The sequence below is a fragment of the Gobio gobio genome (genome assembly GCF_949357685.1).
Source record: "Gobio gobio genome assembly, chromosome: 5".
NCBI classification, from domain to species: domain Eukaryota; kingdom Metazoa; phylum Chordata; class Actinopteri; order Cypriniformes; family Gobionidae; genus Gobio; species Gobio gobio.
This window is the reverse complement of record NC_137101.1, coordinates 33,531,264-33,558,288: the sequence shown is the minus strand read 5'-3', so window position 1 is coordinate 33,558,288 and position 27,025 is coordinate 33,531,264.

Genomic DNA, 27,025 nt, shown 5'->3' with positions numbered 1-27,025 from the left:
GATGGTGTTCAGTGTTTGCGTTTGTTGGGATATTGACCCTTGACAAAACATGTCTTGCTCTGGCTGCTTTAACGAAGCACATTTGTTATGATAAGAAAAGCCAAGAGGAAATGTGATCAACTGGTGTTGGTTGTTTTTTGCTGATGATATTATCGTTATGTAATGACTAAATCACTTATCTCATTCAGAGTCTAATGCTCTGGGTTTAGAAGTTTTTTTATGGGTTTTTTTGTATTATTCATAAAATAACCTATGTGATTCTACAGCACAAGATCCAGGATGGTTGCAGAAATCGAACAATATGCAGGATATAAATGAATAAAATTAATGCACAGAAGGTTTTAATCTACAACAGTACTTGGGGGCACATGCTGGGACCCATGAGGGAGCTTTGATTGGTGGTATCCAGCATGCACTGCAGCATGAAGCTTTTCATTGATTGTCACCATTGTTGAGATTCATACGCAGATTCTTGATATCTGTGTGTGTCTAAGTAATGCCATAGATTAAAACTGCATTACAACTTTTGAGCACTACGTGATTTAAAATTTTTGCATATTATTCAATTACCACAACAGTGCTGGATCTTGTGCTGCTGAATCACGTAGGCACCATTATGAATAATACAAATATTAAGAACACAATACTACTATAACCAGAGCAGAAGACTCTGAGTGAGATCAGTGACTTAAGCCACCACATGATGATTGTACCAACATCACTGTATAGCCAACATCACATTTTCTCTAGGCATTTCTTACCATAACAAACGTGCTTTCTAAACACAAAGTTAAAGCAGCCAGAGAAGAAAAAAAAAGTTAAATGTTTAAGGGTCAAGAGCCCAACTAAAGAAAAGACTCATCTCCATCATGGTGACATGATGAATGAATGATCAATTAAACTATTATTTTCATTAAAACAGAAATGACAGAAATAAAGTCAGTCTGGTTAGTAATGTGTGAAGCTGGTAGTGCTGTTTGTGGAATTGTTTAATCCTCCTCTGCTGAGATATTCAGAGATTTAATGTCTTCTTTTATCTTCTGTTATTTCATCTAAAGCTGTGGCTTAAATAAATTGTAGTTCTTGAGTTTCTCTTTCCTTCTGTGATTCTGCTTATTATCATCAGGTGTTCATAATTAATGCTCAATCATCACTTAATTAATCACTTAATTACTCAACTGCAACATATATTAAGAATCATTTAAAAAAATGTCTATTAGTGTACTCAACTGAAATGAGCTTAGAGTACTCATAACTTGGTTTTTAAACTCAATTTGAGGTAATAAGTTTCCTCAAATGTAATGAGTTTGCTTAACTCATTGGGTTTGACTTTGTGTGTGCTATTGTGAGCTAGCAGTAACTAGCAAGCTCTCTGAGTTAATTTAAAGTTTGTTATTTCTGTTGTTTGTGAAGTTTTAGCTGTAAAAATTATTTGAATGCAGTGTAAAGTTTAATTGGATATTAATAAATATCCTTGGTTTAGTGTACTCAATTAAAATAAGTTCAGAGTACTCATAACTACAGTTCCCTTTCGTTCAGTCACTACGACGTAACGTTAGTGACTAACGAATGGGGGTTTCGCTTAGAAGCCTATCATCTTTGAGCTTTAAGAAAACGCCCAATGGCGTGCCAATGCCATGGGGCATGCGGAATTTGCATACGTAACTCCGCCTCACCTCGCCTCATTCAGTTCGCGCAGGCTCCTCCCTGCTTCCGGGGAGTCCACTTTACTATGGTCGGGGCCAATGCCCCTGTCATGCGAGCGGAGGTTGTCACCCTACTGGCGAAGTGTGCGATCGAGCCTGTCCCTCCAGCCGAGATGAAGTCCGGGTTTTACAGCCCCTACTTCATTGTACCCAAAAAGACCGGTGGGTTAAGACCAATCCTGGACCTGCGCATCTTGAACCGTTACCTACGCAGGCTTCTGTTCAAGATGTTGACAACGAAACGCCTTTTCGAATGCGTTCGTCCGGTCGATTGGGTTGCAGCGATCGACCTGAAGGACGCCTACTTCCATGTCTCCATCCTACCTCGACCCAGACCGTTCCTACGGTTTGCTTTCGAGGGGCGGGCATGTCAGTACACGGTCCTCCCATTCGGGCTATCTCTGTCCCCTCGCGTCTTTACGAAGATTGTCGAGGCAGCACGGGGTTCGCATCCTGAATTTCCTCGACGACTGGCTCATAATGAGTCACTCTCGAAAGCAGGTTTGCGGCCACAGAGATCTGGTTCTCCACCACTTAGCCCGTCTGGGCCTTCGGGTCAACTGGGAAAAGAGCAAACTTTGCCCCGTGCAGAGGATCTCTTTTCTCGGTATGGAGATCGACTCGGTCGCCATGTGCGCGCAGCTTACGAGCGAGCGCGCGCAGTCTCTGCTGATTTGCCTCCGTCAAATCGAGAGCAAGAGTGCGGTTCCACTGAAACTATTTCAGAGGCTCCTGGGGCATATGGCATCTGCAGCCGCGGTGACGCCGCTCGGATTGCTTCATATGAGACCGCTTCAGCACTGGCTTCGCGATCGAGTCCCGAGATGGGCATGGCAGTCTGGCACGCTCCGGGTTCAAGTGACTCGGCCCTGCCTACAGACGCTCACCCCGTGGTTGAACCTCAGTTTTCTTCGGGCAGGTGTGCCCTTAGTACAAGTTTCCAGGCATGTCCTGGACAGGACCCCAGCGCCTCCTGCATGTCAATTGCCTCGAGTTACTGGCAGTACGGTTCGCCCTGCACCGCTTCCGAGCGTTGCTGAAGGGTCAACACGTGCTTGTCCGGACAGACAACACGGCCGTAGTAGGGTACATCAACCACCAGGGCGGTCTACGCTCCCGCCGTATGTCTCAACTCGCCCGCCATCTCGTTCTATGGAGTCAGAAGCGCCTGAGGTCCCTTCGTGCTGTCCATATTCCGGGAGTCCTGAACCACGCAGCCGACGAGCTCTCGCGGTTTCAGCCTCTCCCGGGAGAATGGAGACTCCATCCCCAGACGGTCCAGCTGATTTGGGAACAGTTCGGGGACGCGCAGATGGATCTGTTTGCCTCCCACGACTCTTCCCACTGCAGCCTGTTTTATTCCCTGACCGAGGGCACGCTCGGATGCACTGACGCACAGCTGGCCGCGGGGCCTACGCAAATATGCGTTCCCCCCAGTGAGCCTACTCGCACAACTTTTGTGCAAGATCAGGGAGGACAAGGAGCAGGTCCTTTTGGTCGCCCCGTACTGGCACGGCCGGACCTGGTTCCCCGAACTCATTCTCCTTGCGACAGCCCCTCCCTGGCCTATTCCTCTGAGACCTCCTCACTCAGAGACGGGGCACCCTTTGGCACCCGCGTCCCGACCTGTGGAATCTCCACGTGTGGCTCCTGGACGGGACGCGGCAGGTTTGAGTGGCCTGCCACCTACGGTGGTCGCCACCATCACTTCCGCTAGGGCAGAGTCCACTCGGCATGCCTATGCGTTGAAGTGGAACCTCTTCGTCACCTGGTGCTCTTCCCGCCAAGAGGACCCCTGGAAATGCCCGATCGGGTCCGTGCTCTCGTTTCTCCAAGAGGGGTTTGAGCGAAGACTGTCTCCCTCCACCCTCAAAGTTTATGTGGCCGCAATATCTGCCCACCACGATCTCTTGGAGAACAAAAAGGTAAGTCAGCACGACCTGGTCATCAGGTTCCTGAGGGGGGCGAGGAGACTGAATCCTCCTCGCTCTCCTCTCGTACCCTCTTGGGACCTCTCAGTAGTTCTAAGTGCTCTGCAGAGGCCTCCCTCTGAGCCTTTGCGGTCGGTCGATATTAAGTTCCTGTCGATGAAGACGGCTCTGCTGACCGCATTGGCCTCCGTTAAGAGGGTCGGGGACCTGCAGGCATTTTCAGTCGACGAAGCGTGCCTGGAATTCGGGCCGGCTAACTCTCACGTGATCCTGAGACCCCGGCCTGGATATGTGCCCAAGGTTCCTACCACTCCCAGGTAGTGAACCTGCAAGCGCTGCCTTTGGAGAGGCAGACCCAGCCTTGGCACTGCTCTGTCCAGTACGCGCTCTCCGCGCCTACGTAGATAGACACAGTGTTTCAGGACCTCAGACCAGCTCTTTGTCTGTTATGGTGGAGAGCGGAAGGGAAGTGCTCTCTCAAAGCAAAGGCTGTCTCACTGGATAGTGGACACCATTGTTTTGGCTTACCAGCAGCAAGGTCGACCATGTCCCCTTGGTGTGAGGGCACACTCCACTCGGAGTATCGCCTCCTCTTGGGCTTTAGCGCATGGCGCCTCGCTAACAGACATCTGCAGAGCTGCAGGCTGGGCGACACCTATCACATTCGCCAGATTCTACAATCTCCGAGTGGAGCCAGTGTCCGACTATGTACTCGCCCCCCCGAGGGGCCGGTAATGGGCCAGGCTCAGGTGTCTTCGCTTGCTCGCCACTCCACTCCTCGGACTGGATACGTGCGATATTTTCCTCAGGTGAGCTCCCCGAGAGCCCTGAGTTCCTCCAGCACTGCTTACGCCGATACCTGTGTGTCTGCCCTCTAGCGAGCCCAGACCCTCGTGTCCGGCCAGGTGCCCCGTGTGCATGGTTCCCCTCCGGCGACTCCCACACGTGTATTTCACCGTAAGCCTCCGCAGTGAGCGGGTTTCTTCCCTTGGCGTGTCCCCACCACCCCTAGGGTTAAAAATCCACCTTCGGCTGGGACCCTAGAGTTTTCCCATATGCAGCCCTTAGCGGGTCATATGTGTACTCTTAAGTCCTCCCCACGGGTAGGCATCTTCGCATTCCCTCACTGGGATATGCTTCCCAGTGTACCTTGGTATTCCTGTGAGAAAGTGGGAGTCCTTCGTCTGTACTAGTCTTACGACAGGGTACTCACACTTACGCAGGGCACTGGAAGACAGCTGAGTGGCGTGATTATATTGGGACCCCCATTCGTTAGTCACTAACGTTACGTCGTAGTGACTGAACGAAAGGGAACGTCTCGGTTACGGATGTAACCCTCGTTCCCTGAGGAGGGAACAGAGACGTAACGTCCCGTTGCCACATCAGCTGTGCTACCTGGAACGCGGAGTTCAGTCTTGGCTCCTCAAGCAGGTAACATAATGCGATATTGCCACGTACTTCCTTATATACTCACGCGGTGAGGCGGAGTTACGTATGCAAATTCCGCATGCCCCATGGCATTGGCACGCCATTGGGCATTTTCTTAAAGCTCGAAGATGATAGGCTTCTAAGCGAAACCCCCATTCGTTAGTCACTAACGTTACGAGACGTTTTTCTTTACTTCAATTAAGTTTGTTAAACTCAATTTAATTGAGGTAATCAGTTTCCTCAAATTAAATGAGTTAGCTTAACTTGTTGGGTTTTACAGTGTGGCATACTAACCTCTTTACCGTCATCTCCGCACACCTCAGCTTTCTGATCCTTTTTGCCTTGTTTCGATGATTTAGCTGCCATAATCCAAAGCCAATATATATGTAGCAAAGAAGTTGTTCACTTGGTATTAAAATATGAATAAATAGTGGGGTTTTAAGGCGATTAGGGACGAAAAATATGCAGGAGCGAGACTTAACGCGTGTCTACGCCATTCTACCAAACCGGAAGTCCCCAAAAGTTTTTTTATATGTGATAGTATTGCATTGTTATAATAAACACTTCATTATTAAACACACGTTAGACGCTTTATTTCCACTTTTCGAATGTTTTCTTAATTTTTATTGAAAATAAATGCCTTTACGGTCTGATATGTGATAGGAAAAGGCAGTAGAGCGAGTTCAGCAAAAGCCGATTCAAACCTCGGGTCGATTTGCATCAAAATGTTCTGCCATGAGTCTTACCCCTACACTATTGTCACTGTAAAGGATTTGTACATTTGTAATTTTGTCTGGCCCAACCAGACATTTAGTAAATGATGCAGACTATTTGCACTTATTGTAAATTGCATCTACTCCAGTAAAAATGTTGGGGTACCCACCCACATTTTTTTTGCTTCCGAAGGCCATGTTCGTATGCCACCAATCCCATCGTACAAATGATTGTACATTGATAAATGTGGTGGCTCATCATTTAAATATAACGCCCTTAAAAATTCATGGTTTAGAAGCCTTACCCCTAGAGTTTACGACGTGGAGAAAAGTAATCCGGCAACATTATGATGTTTTTGAATGTAAAAACCATGCGAACGTCATAAGTTGACCTCAGACAACAGTATAAAAATAAAAACAGCCAGTTCATGACCCCATAGGATCTTAACGCTGCATAATGATGCAATGCAGTTAAAAAATTATTAATTCACTACTAAATTTAAAGGGGTCATATAATGGTACATGCACTTTTACAATGTTGATTATACGGAAATGTGTGTTGGCAGTGCCTGTACACAACCATCCTATAATGATAAAAATACATCCAGTGGTTTTTTTTAATCTCCTTATATGTTTTCCCCTGTCTCAAATCGAGCCATCTGACCGTGTGACGTTACACGGTGTACACCCCTCCTACGATTGTTGATTGACAGCAGCGTTTCAAAAAAGACCCGCCCTGAGCGAGCTGTCATCAGTCCGCCATTGTTGATACGCTGGAGCAGAATGGCGTCTAAGCGATTGTGGTGTTGTGTTGTTGGGTGTAATAACGAACACAGCAGTCATGTTGATGTTCCTAAATCCGAACCGCTGAAGACCCAGTGGCTGCTGAGTTTTGTTTTCGAAGGGAATATTCCCCCCGATCAACGTCAATGTTTGCGCGAATCATTTCTCAGCAGACTGCTTTATAAACGAGGGTCAGTATAAAGCAGGTTTTGCTAATAAGCTGCTCTTGAAAAAAGGATTGTGTTCCTGCTGCACCTCAGGAAGAAGTGAGTGTAACGTTTTATTAACCTTTATATTAATCTTTGCAAATCGCTTGCACGCTTCACGATGAATGAGGCTAAAGTTTACAGGGTAAGTTACATTATGGCATGCTCTCTGTGTATGACGTTCTCGATATAATTCATAATCCCACGTTTATAATGAACAACGCGTTATGGTTGTTATTACAAACTGTGTACTCGGGTGATAAAGTTAACGTGGTAACACTACACTAAGCTTACTTTTGTACATGGTTTATAACGGTGTCTGTTACTGATTAAGAAGTAATGTCAAAAAAAATCTTATAACATAACATCAATCTGTCAATGAACTAACATATACATCAGTAAACACATAGCAACTACGCTACTCTGCCAGTATAAAGATAGATCAAAGTGACATGACGTTAACCAACCATTTAGAAACGTCCTGTTCGAACTTTGTTGGGTTCGTCATCTTGTTCCTGGTCCGACTCCGGTTCAAATTGATAAGGTTGCTCAGATGTGTCCTCAGAGACTCCCGTTGCCATTATTTCTCGAAAATATACCCTCAACTGTTGTCAAGGCAACACTCCACGTGTGTTGTGGTGTTGTGTCGGGTCGAACCGAACGCCCCACAGAGCAGAGGGGCGGGGTGAGCAAAGCTCATTATCATTTAAAGTCAAATACACTGAAATTACTTGCTGAAAACAGAGCTGGTTTTGACCATGTAAAATTAGTGTTTTCTTACAATACTAATGAAAATTTTTAATTAAAGTATATTACAAACTTTTCATTTAGACACAAAAGAATCATATTAACTTGTACAAAAATGGCATTCTATGACCCCTTTAAGAGATATAACGAGTTTAGATGGAAAGGATCTCAAGCTGACTAGCAGTCAGATTCAGTCACGTCTACGCCGGTTTACTTGTGTTCACACAGCTGCACTGAACAGTGTCTGTTAAGGCTCTTAGTCAAAAAGTGGGCATATTTGGAGAAATTTTGATTTATTATTACGTTTGCAAAGTAATTTGTCATACAAAATAAAATTTCTATTCATTTCTCACTGATTTATGACATCTGAAAAGCTGAAAGAGGGTTTTCTGTCCGTTTTCACTGTTGCACAACTGTTTCCTGTCCTGAGTGGACTGTTTGTTGCTCCGTATAGCTTTGTTTTTAATATCCACTTTCTATCTAGAGACACCAGCCACCATAGTCACATGTTTGTCGAGAGCAGAGTGCCTGACATCAAAGCAAATTTAAAAGATTATTATTCACATCGGCACTAATGATGTCTGACTTTACCAGTCGGAGATCACTAAAATAGTGCAAAACAGTGGTACAACAAGCACACTCAGGATATAGAGAGCAGCCAGAAAAATAAAGTGCAGATGGAAGAAAACAAAACTAGAGGTTTTTCACAATTCGTGGAAAGACAGCACTATTTATTGCACATAGAAAGGCCTTAAGATCTGCTTATTTTTCGACCCTCTTTGAAGAAAACATACACAACCTTTCCATCTAAACTCGTTATATCTCTTAAAGGGGTCATAGAATGCCATTTTTGTACAAGTTAATATGATTCTTTAGTTCGGTGGCCAGAGGAGAACTGGCACCCCGACTGAGCCTGGTTTCTCCCAAGGTTTATTTTTCTCCATTAGGTCACCTGATGGGGTTTTGGTTTCCTTGCCACTGTTGCCTCTGGCTTGGCGTGCTCAGTTGGGGACACTAAATTTTTCAAATAAACATCGAAATAAATCTAAATAATAAACTAAATTAACCATTTAAACTAAATTACTGATCGAATTATTGATCTAAAGCCCACACTGTCGCTGTGTGATGGTTGAGATGGGCTGATGACATCAGCGTTTTTTCCGGAGTGGCTATGCGGCTGAATAAAATTATGCTGCATTATTTTCCTGTTTAACACTGTAAAGCTGCTTTGAAACAATCTACTTTGTGAAAAGCGCTATATAAATAAAGTTGACTTGACTTGACTTGACAACCCTAGTTGATTATTTACTACAGTGGCTAAATTAACGAGAAATAAAGCTTCAACTCCAGATGTCTCCAAACAGTACAGCAGGAATGACTTTATGAACTTCTTTATTTATAATATTAGAGAGACATTTATAACCACGCAACCGTCTACTACTGTATCGTTGGGAAGGTTACTTTTGAAATGTAATAGGTTACAGATTACAAGTTACTCTATTTAAATTAATTGTCCATCATCTCTTCAGAAAGGATATTTTCTGTGGCCACAGAAAGTACCTCATTCTTAGCTCGTAGCTATGATCGATTCTTTAAAGTGACATTTTATTTATAAGCAGACCAGAATCAATTCATACGAATGTGCACAAGAGTTTATTTAACTAAAGCACGAACACATAACTAACATAAACGCACAACACAAAATCATACAAACATAGGGGAGAATGGAGAATGGAGAGTGGAAGTGGTGGAAAACCGGATCGAAAGTTATGAAGCATTGAAAAGACTCTAAAACCTGAGAGAACCACCAGTTAAGACTACAAGTGCCTTTGTTTGAACAAAGGGGTTTACAGCTTTAACTTTAACTACCCAGCGAATTTGTACATAGTACCGTATGTTACGTTACTTGCCTTTGCCTTGAAAGGCGGCCAGATATACAGTCGCAGGAGAAAGTCTTGGTAGATCGGTTTGATATTTTTACAGTTGCAATCGATTCCTTCCGTGTTGAGCAAAGGAACGGCGGTGAACTTGCAGAGGTCGAAGAAAGTCCACATAGCTTGGTGTGTGTGTGCACCGGCAATGTCAGCGAGTGCCCCGGTCAACTCTGTCTAACTGTTGAGGGAACTTTGTGTTGGCCTTTTTAACCGTTTTTTATCATTCAGGCAAGTGTTATACATCATTATAATCTGTTAAGTTAAAAAAAAATTGTGTACAGTCACAATAAAAACAAAATGTTGTGCTTTTTGTAAAATAAAGAAAATGTCTCGGTTACGTATGGTAACCCTCGTTCCCTGAAGAAGGGAACGGAGACGTACGTCTTAGGAATTAGGATCACTTCCGGGAGCCCTTATCAGCTTCAATATTTGCATCTTTTGCTCCTCCCCGCACTGCGGGTATAAACAGGAAGCGGACGCAACGCACTATTGTTTTTCACTGAGGAGCCAAACTAGACAATCGGCCATGCAGTGATGGTACACTCTGCCATTGTATGCTATCGCGACAAAGCACATACGTGACAAATGACACCAGAAAATAATCAGTACATTATAATCATTTATGGTCTATTACTGAACCGATACCGAATCGTCCTCATCTGCATCGCGATGCATCGAAGAAACGATTCATTTGGACACCCCTACTTTTAACCTCTGAAGATGGCCTCTCCTCCTAGGGGTCAGTGAGCCAATCATACTTAGGCTTTCTGAGGGAAATTTTTACGATCCTTTGTCTCAAGAAGATCATTTGCATATGTAACTGGATTGGTTGCTGATGAAGAAACTAGTATAGATTCTTGTGATACTAATATGTTGCACAGATATTGACATATTATATACACAATCATTCAGATCTTCAAAGTACAATTCTGTAGACACCAAACAAGGTATAGCTGAGGTGACATTAACTGTGGGTTCTATCATAAAACATGCATAAAATCAAAATATCCTGCGAGAGACACTACACAAGACAGTAATAATCATACACACAATTCCCTGGGATGCATGTTCATTTATAGATCAGTTTCTCTGTAAATTAAGTCTGTTTAAAGGGCATATTGCAGGTTAGAGACTCCAGTGAGTCAATGTATAGAAAAATAATGTAGGAACTAGATTTTCTATAAAATATACTTATAAATACGCTATTAAGGCTTTTGGAGTCGTTTTTGTGAGAAAATTTTACTTCCGCATCTAAAAATGCCAAAACCGGACGTGACGTAACGAGAGGGAGTGCGGTGAATTTCAGCGATAGGAAAACAATGGATCGCAATGACAGTTCGGACACTGAGGACATTATAAATGTTTATTAATACTCATATGGCAAACCACAGCCATACAATTATGACACAAAATTAGGGACAGACCAGGATTAGACAGAACAACGATCAGAGGAGGCAAATTGAGTTGTTGTGTGAGGAGAAACAGTGGAGAACAGTGGCAGGTGTCTCGGTGAGAGACCAGTGTTAGCTTATAGATATATATACCCTAGCTAATGATATGAACACTGTGCTCAGATTACAATACTGTACTGATTATTATCATGTATCAGGCAATAGCAAAGCTGGTAATGTTATTGTCATCTAGTATTGATACTTACCAATAACAGAAACTAATAGGCTTTGACCATCAGGAAAAATCACACTCATTAATATCCGTCCACACTAAACGGTATGTGATTTAACGTTAGTGGTTTCTCATCACAACAATGTTATTGGTAATTAACAAATGTTTAAAAAACAAGACTCACATCACGGTGCACAGTTCACGTTTTCTGCGAGCTGCATCTCTGACGGATCCGTGACCGTCACATCTCCCGCCGGCGGCCGAACCACAGACACTATAGGGTTATTGTGTTTATCCTTTATTCATTAATTCTGTTTTATGGGTTTATTTTGTGCCGATTCACCGATAGTGTGAGGATGTATATGACGTTATGAGTATGTATTTGAGTGAACTTGAATGTACATACATGACATGAATAAAATATTTACATTACCAGCACATAATTCCAAACTTTTTTTCGAAAAAGTGTGAAACTGTATTCATTGGTGTTAATGTACATACTTTGTATTCATCAATGTAAACCCGACAGCAAAGAAGCATCCCGTGTGGAAGTTTATTCATTTAATATCATCATTTAGGCAAGGTACACACTGGCTGCGTGACACGGGCGGCTCGAAAGCGCATGCTAGAAATAGAACCGACGCGTCACGCAAGTGTGTTGGAAGCGATTTCAGATTCCAAAAAAATTCTGTAGCCTATTTTGCCGTCAATACTGCCGACACTGGGTGCGTCTCAATCAGCTCCCTAGTTCAGTAGTCAGGGCACTGATCAGGGAGTCAGCCCATTGACTTGTGTCCTGATCAGTGCCCTGACTACTGAACCAAGAGCTGATTGAGACACACCCCTGGTCTTTGCTGCATCAGTAGGCTATATATTTATGTTTAACATGAAGTATAGCCCTCCCTGTACGTCACCTAGCAGCAGCAGCGCCTCGTCAGACACGCTTCTGGTGTGTAAAGACATAGAAAACGCCATGCTCACGCCACGCAGCCAGTGTGTAGCCGGCCTTACATGAGTATAACAATGTTTGACTCAATCATATCGCCGGGATGATCCTCCAGTCTAAAGCACTATACACACCACCGCGTATTTCGAGGCAGATGCAGAAGAGAAATCCCTTCACCTGCACAAAACGCCACCATGCAGAATCCTTAATTTTTTTTTTTTTAGGAAACCTGTGGACTCGATGTCCTGACAGGCTGGACACAATAATTTACCATGACAATGATAAATTGGAATAGAAAAACTACCGAAAATACACAGACTCGTACTAAATACCAACCTATTCTGCACTGAGCCAATGCAGAGCTCAGCAAGCGACTCCCTCTCGTGACGTAATATTGCGCGATGTTGAAAAAAAAAACGCTTTTTAAAAGTGGCCAACGAAACGGCCACTTTATCTACTACATTTGTGCTCATGTCTTTTTAAAACATTTTAAATCCTGCATTACCTTTTCATATGGTATTTTCATACAAGGTTATGTTAATAAGCATAAAGCATTTCAAGCATATTTGTTAAATGTAACAAGTAATTATGTGTCTGATTTGTCTCAGTCGTTACACTGATTACATTTGATTACTACATTTCCCTCAAAGGTTTACAAAGGGTAATAATTTTTAAATATTTAAACCAGGCAGGGTTAACCTTACAGTAGTACTCAACACTGATTACTGTCAGACTTTCAAAATACTTCATCACTATGATTATAATAATTTAATTTGATTACTGGGTCTGATTAAACAGAGTTGTTTTGATCTCTCACTGCAGATGGACTGTGCTGTTGTTCCATAGCACTATAGCTTCCTGCAGGAGGGTTCTCCTCATGTCATCACTCCTCTCGAGGCTAAGCCAGCTTAAGTGAAACTTTGGCAGGGTTGTGGTCGCCACCTTTGATTCATGGGTGGCTAACACTGATCCAAAGCACTCTTCTATGGCCTCACTGATCTTGGTGACAATGTTTGCATTATAAAACAAATGAGGCATCTTTCCAAATAGCTTTGTCTTGAGGCTAAGCAAAATATGAAAATCCTAGGTAACATTTGCTCTCACCATGGAGAATGTCAATGGCAACAGCTAGAGGATTCAGAACCTCAGTGTACTCTTTTAGGAATACAGACTCTTGTGAATGAAGCCTTAGAACGTCAAGCTTATCACAGATCTCCCTCAGCTTTTCTTCTGGGAGCCCTGCAAGTTTTGTGATAGCCCTGAACTCTGAGTTTCATTTTGTGACTGATTAGACAGTCAAATGCATTTTGGCAATCTCCTGAATCACTTTTTTGGCCAATGAAGACCTATGTGCTTTGTTCCATATAGATGAGCATTTAGCCAGGGCACTTCTGTATAACTTACATGATGGCCCATTTGATGCTGCTTTGTGAATCTCATTGGTGGCAATTAGATTTAATGTATGAGCAGCGCAGCGCTGATGCTGTTGAAGAAAAAACTGCTCTCCATCTCCCTCTTCCTGAAGAAGACTACTTACTTCATCACTGTAATCATCTGATTCATCGTCTCTTACACCAAACTCACGAAATGCCTTTACAAAATTACTTCCATTGTCAGTCACAGTGAATTTGACTTTGTTTTGCATCCTGTATTCTGCATGGATTTCGTTTAGTTTTGCCGCAACTACATCAAATTAACCATCTTCGAGAACCAGTCCACGACTGTCAAAACAACAGTCTTGCCCTGGGAGGGCGGTAATAAAATCTAGCGCAATATGGGATCAGGGTCTCGAAGGGACAGACAGCGATTGGAGTAACCCATCTAGGGGACGATTGGAAGTGTTACCTTTGGCACAAACCGAACAGGCCAAAACAAAATCCCGAATGTCACGAGCCATACCTGGCCACCAGAATCGGCACAAACCGAACAGGCCAAAACAAAATCCTGAATGTCACGAGCCATACCTGGCCAACAGAATCGTTGCGTTACCCCTTCTAAGGCCAATTTGACCTTTGACTCGATCTCCCATGCGAGTGTGGAGACAAAAAGTCTCTCAGGTAAAATGCACTCGGGAGTGGACGGGCATTCGGAGCGGTCAAAAACGTGAGATAAAGCATCGGGCTTGATGTTTTTAGAGCCCGGGCGGTACGAGAGAGAAAAATCTAAACGTCCGAAAAAAAAAGACCACCGAGCCTGCCTGGAGTTGAGTCTTTTAGCAGATCTGATGTATTCCAAATTCTTATGATTGATCTAAACGATAAAAGGTACCCCTGACCCTTCTAGCCAATGACGCCACTCCTCCAAAGCAAGTTTGACTGCCAACAACTGTCTGTTACCAATGTCGTAATTGGGTTTGGTTGGTGACAGACGATAGGAATAAAACTCACATGGATGTATCTTTTCATCCGAGGAAGAGCGCTGAGAGAGAACCGCACCTACCCCCACCTCTGATGCATCGACCTCCACAATGAACTGACATTTACATTTACATTTACATTTAGTCATTTAGCAGACGCTTTTATCCAAAGCGACTTACAAATGAGAGCAATAGAAGCAACTAGAACAGTCAAGGGCAACAATATACAAGTGCTGTAACAAGTCTCAGTTAATCTAGCACAGAACAGATTTTTTTTTATTTATTTTTTTTTTATTTTTTTTTTTTTTATAAATTAGACAGACAGAAAATGAATAGAATGATAAGTGCTATTCTTGATGGACATGATGGATCAGGGGAAATAAGAATGGGAGCCGAAACAAAGCGGCTCTTAAGTTTGGTAAATGCAGCTTCGGCTGCACCAGACCACCTGAATGTTGTTCGGGAGGAGGTCAATGTCGTCAGAGGCACGGCTAGTTGGCTGAAATTACGAATAAAACGTCTGTAAAAATTGGCGAATCCCAGAAACCTCTGTAGGGCCTTACGGGAATCTGTACTTGGCCAATCTACAACAGCCTTAACCTTGTCGGGATCCATGCACATTCCCTTGGATGAGATGATATACCCTAGAAACGGAACAGACTGTGCGTGAAATGCGCATTTCTCTGCCTTGACAAAAAGCCCATTCTCTAGCAACCTCTGGAGCACTCGTCTGACGTGCTGAACATGCTCCTGGAGAAAAAAATCTATATGTCGTCCAGGTAGACATAAATGAACTGATCAACCATATCTCTCTGCACGTCATTGACGAGTGCTTGGAAGACCGCAGGGGAGTTAGACAGCCCATAGGGCATGACCTTTAAATTTTCTGCGTTCTGATTCGGTCCGGTACATACCGGTTATATAAGTACCGGTGCCATATTGGAACCGAATTTAGGTACCCAACCCTAATCTTAATCTGACCACTAGACTCGGGACCACCGGAACTGGGCTCATGGTCATCTGAGGGCTGGGGTCAAGGTGGTCAATAAACTCCCAGAACCCTAAACTCCCCATCCTCTCCATCTCCTCTGGATTGAGGGGCATGTCCAGACATAGGTTAAAAACCTCCTTAATTGCTCTCTGTCCCACTCAGGAGCAAATGATCCACCTCTATGAGGAAGAACCGAGCAAACTCCCTCACATTAGCTCCCTGCTGGCGAATGTAGCGCCATTACAAATCTCATGACTTACAGTAGGGCTGGTCCGAATATCATTTTTTGAGCTTCGAAGCTTTGGTAGTAATCAACATAGAATTTTCAAAGCTTCGGAGGGAAGGAGCTGAACATATCCTTCTCTCTAATAAAGGCTGGAATCTGGAGAAGCGGCGAGCCTCACGCGGACAGGGCTTATATGCTCCGCGAACGGGCAATGAAATAGTGATACAGAACACACAGGTCTGTTACGTCTCATTTTTTATATATTACAGTAGCTAGTAAAAATAATTCTGTTCAGTTATAGAACAGACTAACTATAGCCCCACATTTCTGCCCCTGGGGCCGGGCTTCGGGCCAATTTTTACGTCATACCTTAAACGCAGGCTTTTTCCTTCATTTTATATTTTAGACATTCATTAATTAAAAGAAACAATGAGGTGTGCTGCGCTTGTGGAAACAACATGAGACCATGACACCACGACTGTCAAGACGGCTCGCACAGTGTTTAGAGTATCGCCGCAAATGAGTAAATCAAGCCAACATGCAAGCTGCCGAACGTCTTAGATGCTCAAAAACACAATCATCTTCATTAAAACGAATGAGACTAAATGCTCTTACAGTGCTTAGGTCACTTGTTCTGATATTGCGGTCTTTGATCTTGAAATGAGCTAGTGAATATAATGCAGCGCATATCTGTTGCTTTCGTTGACGTGAACTCCGTTAAATTGCATAGGCTAGCGCAAGAATTGAAGATCGGATTTATATTAATTTTGTGGAGAGGTGTAAGTTAAGGCAACCTGCCTGTTTTTTATGTATTTATTTTTGAACACGTTTACTCAACAACAAAAAAAAGGTTCTATATGGCACTAAAAGTGGTTCAAAAAAGTGATAGTATAGGCTAAACGTTTAAACCAACATTGTGATGCTTGAAGTGTTTTATATCTATGGATTTTATTATAAGCAAGACAAGTCAAGTGTTGATTTAAGAGGATAAATGGATCAAACATGTGTTGTTAACTCACTGTCTGCTTGGTCGTTACTTTAAAAAACAAAAACTTTAATTTAACAAACAAAAAAATGCTTTAAACATTTTTCTAAATTAACTTAATAAAGAAACAAAACGAAATATAACTACTGACATTAAAAAAACTGAACTATTTGAATGGCTGCAACGATATGTAATATAGAGGAATGTTTACTAAAAAAAAGGTTCTATATGGCACTAAAATAAAATTTTAAAACATTTTATTTTATTTTTATAAAAAAAACATGTCACTTCACTTTATTTGTTTCATTTGCGCCGTTGCGAGCAGCATCAGCCTGCCTCAGCTTGTCAAAAATGCCTTTTTACTGTGGTGGTGGTGGTGGTGGTGGTGATAGTAGGCTAAACGTTTAAACTAACATTGTGATGCTTGAAGTGTTTTATATTTATGGATTTTATTATAAGTAAGACAAGTCCAGTGTTGATTTGAGAGGCTAAATTGACCAAACATGCGGTTAACTCACTGTCAGCCGCTGGCTGCTTGGTCGTTACTTTAAAAAACAAAAACTTTAATTTAACAAACAAAAAAAATGCTTTAAACATTTTTTTAAATTAACTTAATAAAGAAACGAAACGAAATATAACTACTTTGACATTAAAAACAAAATGGGACTATTTTAATGGCTGTAACAATGTGTAGGCCTAATAGGGAGGATAAAAAAATAAAGTCAAAAATCACGGGACTCGGGCCTATAGTTTTGGTAAGCTGTCGGAGACACGGCCGGGCTAGGGCCTAGATTTGAGGCCCGTGCAGGGCTCTAAGACTAACTACAATTTAAAAACTGAACGTGCCACTTGAGCCAAACTAACGGGCGTCTCAGCACATCAGCAGCAGCAGTCAGATCATATTCTTCAAGAGAGCGAGGAGTAAGATGATCGCGGAATATTTGGTTTCAAAGCAATGTAAAAGCGCCTATTTAAGGGAGTTTGTCATTGTGCCGTTTTGTTGCTATGTTTTTCATTAAGAATAACAGCTAATGAACCCACAATTCAAGCAACCCGACCCTGAATTTATAGTGTAAACATATGCAAGCGCAAATGAGAGCCGCTTTGAGCGGGATGCCAGGTGTTCGCGGAAAAAAACTACATATTTTCGACGAACAAAAACAACGAATATTAGAATCACAAATTTGACAATCGAATACCAACCTATCGAACGAATATTAAAATATTCTGGTCCAGCCCTAACTTGCAGACGGTTGACGGGTTCCATGGGGGAAGACGAGAAAAGAAAAACACCCATTCTCCTGCTGAGTCCTCTGTTGGCTTTATCGTTCAGGATCGGGAACAGGACACGAGAAAACAGGAAAACAACCCAAACCACGAAATACAGAAGACAGGAGCACACATGACACAAAATACCCAAAACACCACATGTGCTAAACAAGACAAGACAGACATGTGACAAAACATCAATATAAGCAAAATACGTTTGACTGGTACTATATTTATAACATCTGAGCAGACATTTGCGAATAAAAGCTTTATTGATGTGACACTAGGCTCTTTTACAATAAACACGTTATAATCTGTCCAAAACAGGCCAAATAAATCTTGTCTAAACAGTCTTGCGTGTATGACATTTTATGTTGCAGCAGGATTCATATTTAAACTGTCTTTTTGCGTTTAATATTCACAGCTGCTAACAGAATAAACTTAGCAGAATAAAGCCTTCCTTACAATCAGCCCTGAATCCGTTGATTTCAGAAATGAACAGCTTTTTATGAGGTTTATTATTTCAGGATTATTGCTCAACGCATCTCAAAACGATGTACCTGAAGGTTACAGCGCTTCACTAGATGTTTGTTTGAGTTAATGTGTGGGCATTACCGGATAAAGTGGCTTGTGGGTGACTGACATCACTCTCTTTTCACACAGATTACATAAACACAGCATATTTGTTTTCAATTTGGTTTACATTGTTTAAAACCTGACATTTTTATGTTTCTTTAAACATATGTCTAATGTTTGTGTGATAAGTTTTCACTAAGCTACAGGTCATTTTCTGAAGAGAATCAGATTAGACATCATTGAGAGAGGGGCTGCAGATTGCGCATCATGTTTATTTACTTTATTTTGCAAAAAGCTAAACATTTTGTTTTTATTGTGACTGTACACAAAATTTTTTGAAACTTAACAGATTATAATGATGTATAACACTTGCCTGAATTATAAAAAATTACAGAGTTATTTAAGTCTCTTTGGCACTGATAAGAAAAAAAGGCACTGATAAGAAAAAAAGTGAGCCGATCACGACGGCCGACTCGAGGGGGTTAAAGCTTATATTGGGACTTATATTGATCATATAATTCAGTGGTGTAAGTATTTGTGTGTTTTGGTGGTTGTAGCAAGGGACCTTAGGTATCCAAACAGTGACTGTCACATTTGTTGATATATGCAATTTCTGGACCATATGAAGCACATGGTTTACTTTCGCCTGTGGGTATTCAGGCCCACTTTACTAGTAGTGTGTCGTCTTAATTGGCCCTTGTTCAATGCTTTTCTTTGCAGGATATGTTATGTGATGTTTGGCTCCTTTACAAGTTTAGCTCTGACTCCAATTAAACAAACCTGACTTATTCCCTAGTTCACATTTATTTCACTGTAACATTCAATACTTTCTTCTCAACAGGATTCTGTTCATTTACTGGGGGCATCTCACGAGAATATGTTCTAATCCAGGAACAGAAGACTTGGTACCAGGCACAATCTTATTGCAGAGAGAATCACATTGACCTGGCCACTGTTCAAAATGATGACGACTGGGCAAATCTACGAAACACAGTTTATAACATGACTAAGATGGCTTGGATTGGACTGCAAAATGACATTGATAGCTGGCGGTGGTCTTATCAGGATAAGAAAATTACATTCTGGAATTGGTACTCTGGAGAACCAAACAACTTCGGTGGAAATGAGGCATGCAGTTTGATGCTGGGTAGCAGATGGAATGATTTCGATTGTAATTCACTACTTCCATTTTTTTGCTTCAACGGTAAGAAATGGTAGAAGCAGGTGCTAATAATGTGAACAGTGCTCACAATGTTGATACTGCAGTGAACAGCCTTTCATACTAAGGTATAACCACAAAACATAATTCATAAACTTTGAATCTCTGGGTTCCAACCAGTAAGGGTGAGTGATATGGCAAATTATTTTATGGCAGACTACTAAATATTTTACTACTAGGTCTACTAGTCTACTAAGGCATTTCATCATTTAGCAGACACTTTTAACCAAAGTGACTTACAATTGAGGAGAGCAATAGAAGCAATCCAACCAACAATAGGGCAACAATATGCAAATGTAGTCCAGCAGCCCATTTCAGAAAGGAGGTTAAGTAAAAACTCTGAGTATGTTAACCCTGAAATGAGGGAAACGTCTGGGTTACGTATGTAACTGAGACGTTCCCTTTCAGTCGGTCACGTTCGACATACATTGGAACTGACTGACGAATTGGGGATCCCTACCAACACGCCAGGGATGCTGGCTCTTCCAGTGCCCTGCTTGAGCTCGCTGGACCGCTCCTATGTTGGAGTGGGAGTCAGGGCTCCAGGCAGAGAAGGTCAGTCACTGCTGTTCCTGCAAGACCCACTCAGTGTGACTATTGGATAACGCTGGGAAAGCGTGCCTGTCTCAGGAGATGGAATGCTGCAGAGCCACATCCTTGTCAGTGGAAGGAGAAGTGGCGGATTACACATAAGGACTAACCTAGCAGGGTAGTGCTACATATGGCAGTCTCTGGGGTGGATCCAACCTGGTCGCAGGGGGGAAAGACACGGGGCTAGCCGAGTAGGGTAGCTGGTACTGTGGAGAATACACATATGGGGTTACCGTAGGAACCACTACATATGGAACATATGGGTGTAGGCCTAGCTTCAGACAGCCGCAATGTCTGACACCGAGGGGTGACGGAGGAGCTCGACAGGGTTAGCCATTTCTGGGGAACACAACTGGAGACAATAAACGCATGTCTCCGGCCCAGAGGGCGGGAGTGGCGTTTGCAAGCCGACATTTAGAACGGGCACTTAATGCTACTGGCCACTGCTGGTGAGGATGTGGGAATATACCAGCTCTACATGGAGGCTATAGAATCTAGCGAACGTGTTAGGTGTCACCCAGCCCGCAGCTCTACAAATATCTGTCAGCGAGGCGCATTGAGCCAGTGCCCAGGAGGAAGCCACACTCCTAGTTGAGTGTGCTCGTAACCCGAACGGGCAAGGCACGTCTTGGGACTGGTAGGCCAAGACGATAGCATCCACTATCCAGCGGGCTAACCTCTGCTTGGAGACAGCCTTTCCCTTCTGCTGGCCTCCATAACAGAGGAAGAGCTGCTCTGAGGTCCTAAAGCTTTGAGTTCGGTCCACGTAGGCGCGGAGAGCGTGGACAGGACAGAGCAAAGCTAGGGCTGGGTCTGCCTCCTCCGAAGGCAGCGCTTGCAGGTTCACCACCTGGTCCCGGAAGGGAGTGGTGAGACCTTTGGGCACATATCCAGGCCGAGGTCTCAGGATGAGGTGAGAGTTGGTGAGAATTCTAGGCATGATTTGTTGACCGAAAGTGCATGCAGGTCCCCTACCCTCTTGATAGAGGCTAGTCCTCTTCATGGACAGGATTTTTAGTTCTACAGCCTACAAAGGCTAAAAGGGTCGGGCTCTGGAGTGCTCTGAGCACCAGAGCTAAGTCCCAAGAGGTTACCAAGTTTGGATGAGGTGGATTTAGCCTCCTCGCACCTCTGAGGAGCCTGACGATTAGGTTGTGCTTCCCTAAGGACTTACCTTCAACTGCGTTGTGATACGCCGCTATTGCTGCGACGTACACTTTGAGGGTAGAGGGAGACAGCTCCTCCTTGAACTGCCACCTTAACGTGGTGGAGGGGTTTGAGTACCCGAATGAACCTAGGAGCTATGTTGTCCGGGGCTATATGCCCCTGGTAGGGTCTCCCAAGGCAAACAGGTCCTAGGTGACGGGTCAGACTAAGAGCAGTTAAAAAAAAACCTTATGATGACCAAAAAAAAAGAGGACCGTGACGTCGCCCGGTACGGCGCAGCCGGGGCCCCACCCTGGAGCCAGGCCTGGGGTTGGGGCTCGTATGCGAGCGCCTGGTGGCCGGGCCTTCCCCCACGGGGTCCGGCCGGGCTCAGCCCAAAGGAGCGACGTGGGGACACCTTCCCGTGGGCCCACCACCCACAGGAGGGACCGTAAGCGACCGGTGCAGAGAAGATCGGGCAGCAGTCGAAGGCAGGAGCCTAGACAACCCGATCCCTGGACACAGAAACTGGCTCTTGGGACATGGAATGTCACCTCACTGGCGGGGAAGGAGCCTGAGATTGTGCGTGAGGTTTAGAGGTTCCGACTAGAGATAGTCGGAATCACCTCTACGCACGGCTTGGGCTCTGGAACCACACTCCTCGAGAGAGGATGGACTCTTCACCACTCCGGAGTTGCCCATGGTGAGAGGCGGCGGGCTGGTGTGGGTTTGCTTATAGCCCCCCAGCTCTGCCGCCATGTGTTGGAGTTCACCCCGGTGAACGAGAGGGTCGTTTCCCTGCGGCTTCGGCTCAGGGATAGGTCTCTCACTGTTGTTTGTGCCTACAGGCCGAACGGCAGTGCAGAGTACCCGGCCTTCTTGGTGTCCCTGGGAGGGGTGCTGGAAAGTGCTCTGACTGGGGACTCCGTCGTTCTACTGGGGGACTTCAACGCCCACGTGGGCAATGACAGTGACACCTGGAGGGGCGTGATTGGGAGGAACGGCCCCCCTGAGCTGAACCCGAGTGGTGTTCAGTTATTGGACTTCTGTGCTAGTTACGGTTTGTCCATAACGAACACCATGTTCAGGCATAAGAGTGTCCATCAGTGCACATGGCACCAGGACACTCTAGGTCGTAGGTCAATGATCGACTTTGTGGTCGTTTCATCTGACCTGCGGCCGTATGTCTTGGACACTCGGGTGAAGAGAGGGGTGGAGCTGTCAACTGATCACCACCTGGTTGTGAGTTGGATCCGATGGCGGGGGAGGAAGCTGGACAGACCCGGCAGACCCAAACGTACTGTGAGGGTCTGCTGGGAACGTTTGTCCGAGTCTCCTGTCAGAGAGATCTTCAACTCCTACCTCCGGCAGAACTTCGACCGGATCCCGAGGGAGGCTGGAGATATTGAGTCCGAATGGACCATGTTCTCCACCTCCATTGTCAAAGCGGCCGCTCGGAGCTGTGGCCGTAAGGTCTCCGGTGCATGTCGAGGCGGCAATCCCCGAACCCGGTGGTGGACACCGGAAGTAAGGGATGCCGTCAAGCTGAAGAAGGAGTCCTATCGGGCCTGGTTGGCTTGTGGGACTCCTGAGGCAGCTGACATGTATCGGCAGGCTAAGCGGACTGCAGCCCGGGTGGTTGTGGAGGCAAAAACTCGGGCCTGGGAGGAGTTCGGTGAGGCCATGGAAAAGGACTATCGGCTGGCCTCGAAGAGATTCTGGCAAACCGTCCGGCGCCTCAGGAGGGGGAAGCAGTGCCCTACCAACGCTGTTTACAGTGGCGATGGGCGGCTGTTGACCTCAACTGGGGATGTCGTCGGACGGTGGAAGGAATACTTCGAGGATCTCCTCAATCCCGCCATCACGCCTTCCATTGAGGAAGCAGAGGCTGGGGGTTCAGAGGAGGACTCGTCCATCACCCAAGCTGAAGTCACTGAGGTGGTCAAGAAACTCCTCGGTGGCAAGGCACCGGGGGTGGATGAAATCCGCCCTGAGTACCTCAAGTCTCTGGATGTTGTGGGGCTGTCTTGGCTGACACGCCTCTGCAGCATCGCGTGGCGGTCGGGGACAGTGCCTCTGGGATGGCAGACCGGGGTGGTGGTCCCTCTTTTTAAGAAGGGGGACCGGAGGGTGTGTTCCAACTACAGGGGGATCACACTTCTCAGCCTCCCCGGGAAAGTCTATGCCAGGGTACTGGAGAGGAGAATACGGCCGATAGTAGAACCTCGGATTCAGGAGGAACAGTCTGGTTTTCGTCCCGGTCGTGGAACACTGGACCAGCTCTATACCCTCTACAGGGTGCTGGAGGGTTCATGGGAGTTTGCCCAACCAGTCCACATGTGTTTTGTGGATTTGGAGAAGGCATTCGACTGTGTCCCTCGCGGCATCCTGTGGAGGGTGCTCGGGGAGTATGGGGTCCGGGGTCCTTTGCTAAGGGCTGTCCGGTCCCTGTACGACCAAAGCAGGAGTTTGGTCCACATTGCCGGCAGTAAGTCAGACTTGTTCCCGGTGCATGTTGGACTCCGGCAGGGCTGCCCTTTGTCGCCGGTTCTGTTCATAATTTTTATGGACAGAATTTCTAGGCGCAGCCAGGGGCCGGAGGGTGTCAGGTTTGGGGACCAGAGTTTCGTCTCTGCCCTTTGCGGATGACGTTGTCGTGTTGGCCCCTTCTAATCAGGACCTTCAGCATGCACTGGGACGGTTTGCAGCCGAGTGTGAAGCGGCTGGGATGAGGATCAGCACCTCCAAATCCGAGGCCATGGTCCTCAGTCGGAAAAGGGTGGTTTGCCCTCTTCAGGTTGGTGGAGAGTTCCTGCCTCAAGTGGAGGAGTTCAAGTATCTAGGGGTCTTGTTCACGAGTGAGGGGAGGATGGAACGGGAGATTGACAGACGGATCGGTGCCGGTTCTGCAGTAATGCGGTCGATGTACCGGTCTGTTGTGGTGAAGAAAGAGCTAAGCCGTAAGGCGAAGCTCTCGATTTACCGGTCAATCTACGTTCCTACTCTCACCTATGGTCATGAGCTTTGGGTCATGACCGAAAGGACAAGATCCCGGATACAGGCTGCCGAAATGAGTTTTCTCCGCAGGGTGGCTGGGCGCTCCCTTAGAGATAGGGTGAGGAGCTCAGTCACTCGGGAGGAACTCGGAGTAGAGCCGCTGCTCCTCCACATCGAGAGGGGTCAGCTGAGGTGGCTCGGGCATCTGTTCCGGATGCCTCCTGAACGCCTTCCCGGGAAGGTGTTTCGGGCATGTCCAACCGGGAGGAGGCCCCGGGGAAGACCTAGGACACGCTGGAGGGACTATGTCTTCCGGCTGGCCTGGGAACGCCTCGGTGTACCCCCGGAAGAGCTAGAGGAAGTGTCTAGGGAGAGGGAAGTCTGGGCATCTCTGCTTAGACTGCTGCCCCCGCGACCCGGCCCTGGATAAAGCGGAAGAAGATGGATGGATGGGAGACAGCCTTCGCTCCAGCCCATCTTGCAGGAAAGAAAGCACGACACTAATCGAAAACCTTCACCATTCAACGAATAGGTTCCACTTCAAAGCATAGAGGCGCCTCGTAGAGAAGCAGAAGAGATGTGAGTACCGCTGGACTCCGGACAACCAGCGGCAGGATGTTCTGACCAGCGATGACATTCTCCCCCCGGTCCTCCTCCGGGAGAGGGAGGGGTGCGGACACCATCTCCCCTAGAGTGGCTCCTCTTCTCCCTGGGCTGCCCGTTCAAGGGCCGCTTGCCCTTGCGCTTGCCGGCGGACTTTGCGGGACCCTGAGAGGATTGGACTGACCTTACGTCAGGTGCCCTGCTTCCCAGGTGGAGGCTGCTGCTTGGGCTTAGCAGGGGCGGAGGCGGACGCAGGGGGACGCCCTCGGCGACGAGCAGGCGGAGGCGTTGCAGCCGACGACTGGGTGGAGGTAGCAGCTGGTCGTCAAGGCAGGATATTCTTGATCGCCACCGTCTGCTTCTGGGCCACTGAGAACTGCTGGGCGAAGTTCTCGATGGGGAATCTCCACGTATCACTTAACCGCGCCACCATCGAGGGTAGTGAGGACGGAGGAGTCAGTCGATCGGTTTCGAGCGTTGTGAGGTGCTGTCCATGACTTTGTGAGTTCCTGATGCACTTCTGGGAAGAAAGGCCTGAGAACCAGCACGGCCCGTCCCGAGAAACCAAACATCCAACTGCGAAGTTTTGAAAAACGTTTGCATTATCTACACATTAGACATGCGAATAAGAGTGAATTTGTGCACATTTTAAAATAAAAATAAAATATTATTTGCAAATATTTTAAATTGATTACTTCATTAGCCTACTACAATTAGAACTAGATTTTTTTACCATTCTTATTTATTTATTCCCTTAAATCCATTTTACTCCTTTAATTATTGAATTCCTTTATTATTATTATTATTATTAATAATAATAATACGTGCCCCACCAAGCACAAAAGTGAAACTCCGCCTGTGCTTAAAACACTGACATAACCAGTGCCTGTGGTGCCTCTTTATGATGTTTTACTAATGCTGCGTTCACACCAAACGCGAATTGAGCGTCAAAATCGCGTCTACCGCGTCTAGTTTCACGCGCGAACATTTTGAATGCATTCGCGCGTCAGCAGAGAATTGGACGCGCGTAGAAATCGAGCGTTTGAAGCGAAATTGACGCGCGTTCAAGGCACTCCAGGAGAAATATGTCATAAAACACCACTCTGCCTCTTTTCATTTTCATTAAACATATATATTAAGCATTAATAGCCACACAAATGTGGTCCAGGCAACTCCTACATCATCTTCAGTACATGTATATTTAAATATCCTTAAAATATAAAGTTATTAAACTTCTCTTTGCCCTCAGTCAAAACGATTTGGCAGACAACAAATTATAGATTCATGAGAGCAAAGCTCGGCCGTTAGATCTACACAAAACGAACCACTACAGGACATCAGAGCCAGCGGCAGACGCCAGAAGGACTGGCCGAGGAAAGGCTGCCTTCGCCGGGGTTATGAGCAGTGATTGCCCGGTGATCGCCTGGATCTCACAACTCCAAAAACACAAGATTATTTTTTTAAAATAGGCGCTCTCTTTATAAATAAACCACAGATTTGAGCTTTAAACAACTACATTCCCACCTGAAAACGTCTTAAAACTACATTTTGTGACACAATAGTACTGTTTTTAATTTATGCAGGGTTTCTCATACACGTCACTTTACCACGTGACAGCAGCGAGCAGGCTCCTGATTGGTTAACGCGGCGCGAATTGACGCCAAAGTTCAAATTTTTCAACTCGGGCGTCAGACGCGAATTCGCTTCAAACGCGTGAATGCACAAAAGCACCATTCGCGTGTAACGCGCGTATCGCGCAAGACGCTCAATTCGCGTCCAATTCGCGCCATTCGCGCGAACTGGACGCGCGAATGAAGCGGATTCGCGTCCTTCGCGCCGCGCGTAACGCGCCTTCCGCGCCGCGGGACCTCCAGACGCGCGTCAACGCGCCTTTCCATTGACTTAACATTGAAATCACTCGCGCCTGACGCTCAATTCGCGTTTGGTGTGAACGCAGCATTACAAAGTTCGGGAGGAACACATTCAAATGATCTATCCAATTATCACATCATTTAAACCAGCTGTCAGCAATCAGCAATCAACATGTCT